Here is a 6,250-nt window from a genome sequence, read left to right as displayed (position 1 = left end):
CCGCGCAGTCCCCACCTCCCCGAGCCGCGGCCGCCGGGCTCCCCGGGGAGCAGGGGCGGGGCGCGGGTGTCCATCTTCCACCCGCCGGGCCGCGCCGGCCCCCAGCTGGCGTTCCCCGGCTGGCATCCTTGGGCTGACTTGGTTCCCTTTCCCCACCTTGGCCGAGGAGCTCCTGAAGGGGCCCAACAAAGTGCGTTTCTTTTCCCTGAACAACAAAAGAATGCATTTGCCACGAGGGATGTGGCAGTGGTGGACTCGATTAGTTCGGTCCAGGGCTCCTCATCGACAGAGGCCCTTTTCTTCTGGGACTCGGTGATGCGGGGAACCGCCGACCCCTGTGTTCTGAGTTTACCACCGACTTTTGTTCTGTTTTAATTGGTGGGATCTGTCTCCGAGGTAGTGCGCTGCCCGAGGGCCGGGACTGTGCCGCGGAGCTCGGGACCTGGCTCAGCCCCCGGGTGCTGACTCGGTGGGAACCAACACGTGTGTACACGAAAGCACAACAGACCGAGCAACTGGCGGACAAAGCACTCTCCTACAGACAAGGCGCTTAGCCCTTCCCGCAGGGATGGTTTCTTTTGCCCTGGATCCGCTGGGAAGATTCCAAGACCACAGAACAGGCTGTTGAACTTTTTTTTTTTTTTTTTTTTTTAATCGAGCTGAAATTCATATGGCATTAAAATAACCATTTAAAAATAAATAATTTAGTACAGTAATTGTATTTATAATGTTTGGCAACTACCACCACTATCTAGTTCTGAAATGGTTCCGATGTCCCAAAAGGAAACCCTGGCACCAGTTAAGCCTTAACGGATCCAGTCCCTACTCCCCCTCCCCCAACCTCTGGCAATCACTAATTTGTTTTCTGTCTCCATCGATTTACCTTTTCTAGGTATTTTATATAAATGGAATCATACAATATGTGGCCTTTTGTGTCTGTTTTCTTTGTCTTTGCCTAATGCATTTAAGGTTCATCCATGTTGTAGCATGGACAGTACATTGTTTTCATAGCTGAATAAGATACCATTTTGTATGTCTATAGTACAATTTAATGATGATCATCTGTTGGTGGATATTTGGGATATTTCTACCTTTCATCTGTTGCTGAATTTTAGGGTTATTTTTACCTTTTCCACAGCTATTGTGAATAATGCTATTTTGAACATGCCTGTACATGTATTTGTCTACTTTGTCCAACTCTTCAGAATCATACCGGAGTGGTAATTTTTTGTTTGTTTGTTTGTTTGTTTGTTTTGTATTGGTAGGGACCTAATCCAGAGCTTGGGGGAATGCTAGATAAGTGCTGAACCACTAAGTTACATCCTGGACCCCTATGTTTTAACTTTTTGAGTAACCACCAAAAAGTTTCCCACAGCAGCTGAATGAATCATTTTGCAGTCCCACCAGCAATTTATGAATGTTTTCAAACTCTCTACAACCTCACCAACACTTGCTATTTTCCTTTTTTATTTTTTTAATCCCTTGGACATTTAGGGGGCCAATGCCTACCTGTCAAGCTTCCACCACCCAGACCTTGAACAGTGCTGATCCAAGGCGTTCACTCAAAGTCAAAGAACTTCCAAACACTCCCTAGGGACAGAAGAACCAAGAAAAATAAAAACACTAGGCTAAGAACTATATTGCTCCTTATCATTAATTTAACAACAACTTTTCTCCTATCTAAGTGGCTTTGAAATTGTCTAGAGAGCCTAGAAACTAAGACCATCCTGAAAGAGCTGCTACTGCCAAAAAAAAAAAACTTAAACATCTTTATGAGATGACCCTGGAAGCCAAGACTGCACATCATTTCCACTCATGTTTTCCATTTAGCGCCACATTGGAATCAAGGGAAAACTATTGGAATATGAAATTGGGTCAATTCTAGAAATTTGATTGATAGGTGGTAACAGTGTAGGAAACACATTAGATATGGCAAACAGACCTCTGTCTAAATCCTTCTCTGTACTGCTTATTTCTTCATGAACTAAGTTAAATCCTAGAATGTGCTTTCTCATTTTTTATGGTGAGAATAACAAAGTCTTCCTGACATGCTAGATGAAAGCTTTTAATCTTGACTTCAGTAAATGATCTTTGATACTCAAAATACCATGATTGACGTGGACCACATGTAGAAATGCTGCTAAAGAAACATGGAAAACTCATTTAATCATGAGTCTCCTCGAATCAAGATAGTAAGCCTACTCTCTGCTACCAGCTTTAAAACTAATGTAACAATGGTAACTATTTGGACCTGTAATGTAGTTGCTACCTTCCCAGCTTTCTCCTTGTTCCCTGAATTAGAATAGCAAGTTACCATGGATAAACTTTTAAACTTGTCGGAATCTTGTCTGTAAAGTGGAGTAAAAATACCAACTTTTTTTTTTTCAGTGCTCGGGATCTAACGCAAGGCCCCACACATACTAGTGCGCTCCTTCTGAGCTATATACCCTCAGCCCCAATATCTACTTAATAGGGTTGTGTGAGGAGTCAGGCCTACTTAACAGGGTCATGTGACGGGTCAATGAAATGTGTATGTAAAGGATTTAGCACAGTACTAGCTAACAGAAAATAATGTGAGCTATTATCACCTATGATAAAGCTATTATAACTTCTCTGAGGAAAGAAAGTGTTAACAGAAGGATAGGGTCTACACAGAGTCTAGTATAAGAAAGCCATAGAGAAAGAAGCCATTTTTGTGAATTGTTCCTTCCCCAAGAGCATGAGGGTTCCCTAGGAGGTCCATTCCCACAACAGAGATGATGGTGCATTGTACTCCAATAGGTTGTGGAGAATAGCTCTAAGAATGGTCAACCCTCACCAAGCAGGTAGTTTCTATAGAAGTTTTCTTAAAGGAGAGAAAATACACTAAACCTCCAACCTGAATACTCCAGAGTTCTAAGAAATTTAAATTCGCTTTGAAATTTAATACGTGGTGAATTTATCCATCTGTCTGTTACTAATTTGATTGGCCAGATCCAGTCCTCCTGAAATATAATTAAGAGATATATATCCATTAAGATATTAGAAACTATTTTCATCAGTCTCTTCTGGCAAAGAACAGAGACTCATCCCAACTTGCTAAAGAAGGATGTTCACTGAATCTTAGGTGAATTTCAAAGTAGAAACCCAATTTGAACGGGACCAGTTTTTATCTCTCTCATGTGAGATCTGTGTCTTTCTAGGTCTCTGCCTCTTCATTTTTGTCTCTTAGACTCATCTCTCTTTCTTGTTACACCTCTTTCAAAATATGTACTCCATTCTCCTCTATTTCCCACCTGTTATCTCTTCTCAGACAGTTATCCTGCACATGGCCATGATGGACACCTCAACCCCAGCCCAGGGCCAATGTGGAAAGCTCCTCTTTGTCTCTTAGTTCATATTTACCTAAAAATGTCAGGCCCAGTCCATCATTTCAAGCCAGAACAAACTGGCAACTTATGACTTGACTGGGAATTAGAAGTCCCTTCTGATCCAATCAGCTGTTATGGGATGGAAAGGAGGTACCAGTAAATATAAAAATAGCCACCCAGTACAGCAAGGACTGTAAGTATTCATCAAACTTCGCTGGCATGGTGGGTAGATAGACTGAAATCATTTAATGCTACTAATATGACCATATGTTCTAACGCAAAATATTAAGATAAGTAGTTTATTGGGCTGGGGACGTGGCTCAAGTGGTAATGTGCTCACCTAGCATGCGTGAGACACTGGATTCAATTCTCAGCACCACATAAAAATAAAACAAAGATATTGTGTCCACCTAAAACTAAAAGATAAATATTTTTTAAAAAGATAAGTAGTGTAAAAGTTATTTGGAATATACTCTTTGACAGTAGAGGTAGTCTGGGATATGTAGTTCAAATGCTGAAATACTAGAACTTCTAAAGTATTTTGGAAGCTAAGGAACAGTAATGGAACAAGATTTTTGAAATTGAGTATCCTGGAAAATCTTAGTCATCAAAAAATAGCAAACGATCTTATAAAGCAGAATACCTATGTAGCAGAATTGTTCAGAGAATTAAATGAATTCATACCCATAAATCAACTTGAAGTTTCCATATAAATATTAGATATTATTGTCACAGAGCAGACAACTGAAAGTTCTCAACCTACACTGACTCCACCAAGATACAGCTATCCCTAGCTGCCAATCAATGTCTTTCTACATGTCTCTTTAAATGCAACATCAACATTAAACAACAGCCATGCAAGAGGACAGTTTTTAGGAAGCTTCAGAGAATAGCAATAATGTCTCCTATGAAATATATATATATATATATATATATATATATATATATATATAGTTGTTGATGGACTTTTATTTTGCTTATTTATTTATACACTGCGCTGGGAATCATACCCAGTGCCTCACACATGCTAGGCAAGCTCTCTACCACTGAGCTACAACCCCAGCCCATTTCTCCTGTGATCTTATCAGGGCATGCATAAAGTTGCTCATCATCCCCTTCCCTAAGTTGGAGAAGGGTAGGCCATTCTTCAGAATTCCAGATCTATCCTTTTTTTTTTTTTTTTTGGTACAACATGGGCATTGAGAAAAACTAAGATGCCTAAGGGAAGAAGAATTTGAAATGCAAAAGAAGCTACAGTAGAGCTGTTGAATGCCCAGAAGCTGGTGCTGAAAAGCAACCTAAAAGAGTAGTAGGTCAGAAGTAGTGGGGGACAGAGCCAGAACAGATTATGAACTGCAAGAGTATTCCAGGATTCCTGGATTTTATATGCTTACTCTCTACCTTTGCCTGAGGCCCATTTATCTATTTTATTTTATTTTTATTTGTTCTAAGTGATAGTAGAATGCATTTTGATACATCATACATAAATAGAGTATAACTTTTTATTCTTCTGGTTGTACATGATGTAGAATCACTCCAGTCGTGTAGTCATATATGCACATAGGATAATAATGTCTGATTAATTCCACTATCCTTCCTATCCCCATACCTTCTCCCTTTCTTTTACTCCCCTCTGCCTAATTCAAAGTACCTCTATTTTTCCCTCCATTATTGTGACTTAGCATTTGCATATCAGAGAAAACTTATTCAGCCTTTGGTTTTTGGGGGATTGGCTTATTTCGCTTAGCATGATATTCTCCAGCTCCATGCATTTATCAGCAAATGCCATCATCTCATTCTTATTTAAGACTGAATAATATTCCATTATATATATATATATATATATATATATATATATATATATATATATATATATATATATATATACCACATTTTCTTTATCCATTCATCTGTTGAAGGGACCTAGTTTGGTTCCATGGTTTAGCTATTGTGAGTTGTTCTGTAGTATGGACTTTCTAATTGTAAATTCTTTTAGCTTTTGTTAATCATGGAAAGTTTTTGTTTCATCTTTAATTCTGAAGCTTAATTTTGCTGGATATAAAATTCTTGGTTGGCATCCATTTTCTTTCAGAGCTTGATATATTATTCCAGGACCTCCTAGCTTTGAGAGTCTGGACTGAGAAATCAGCTGACATCCAAACTGGTTTCCCCCATATGTAGTTTGATATTTTTCTCTCAAGGCCTTTGAAATTCTATCGTTATTCTGTATGATAGTCATTATCATTATAATGTGACTTGTATGGTCTGTTGTAATTTTATACATTTAGGGTCCTGTAAGCCTCTTGTATTTGGTTTTCCTTTTCATTCTTCAGGTTTGAGAAATTTTCTGATATTATTTGATTGAAAAGATTGTGCATCCCTTTGGTTTATATCTCCATGCCTTTATCTATCCTGATAAATCCTAAAATTGGTCATTTCACATTATCCCATAATTCTTGGAAGTTCTGTTTGTGGTTTCTTATCATCTTCTCTGCATATCCCAGTTTCTGACTTTCCACAGGATTGCTGGGATTAGACTGCTCACACAGACCTAGCTGCAAACTCATGGCTCTCCATGATGTAGTCCCACAATCTCAATGTTGTTTTAATTTGCAATTAGAGAGACTACCGGGGTGCCCTCACATAAAGGAGTAACCATGTGAAGAAGCAGCAAGATGGTGGTTTGTTAGCACACCTACCAGGAAAACCTCAGGTGTAACTAAACCTGCAGCCACCTTGATAATGGACTTCCAGGCCCTGGCCAGTGTCCAAGATGGAACTGGCCATGTCCGAGATGATGGTGGTGTCCTCTTTCATCTATATTAAAATGCCTGAATTTGCAAGGTGCTGGTCACAGGACTTGCCACAAGTGCTGCCACAATTTGAGGTTGTAGCGGTTT

This window comes from Marmota flaviventris, chromosome 13 (assembly GCF_047511675.1).
Source record: "Marmota flaviventris isolate mMarFla1 chromosome 13, mMarFla1.hap1, whole genome shotgun sequence".
NCBI lineage: Eukaryota > Metazoa > Chordata > Mammalia > Rodentia > Sciuridae > Marmota > Marmota flaviventris.
The sequence above is the reverse complement of the archived record's forward strand: the minus strand, read 5'-3'. Positions refer to the sequence as shown.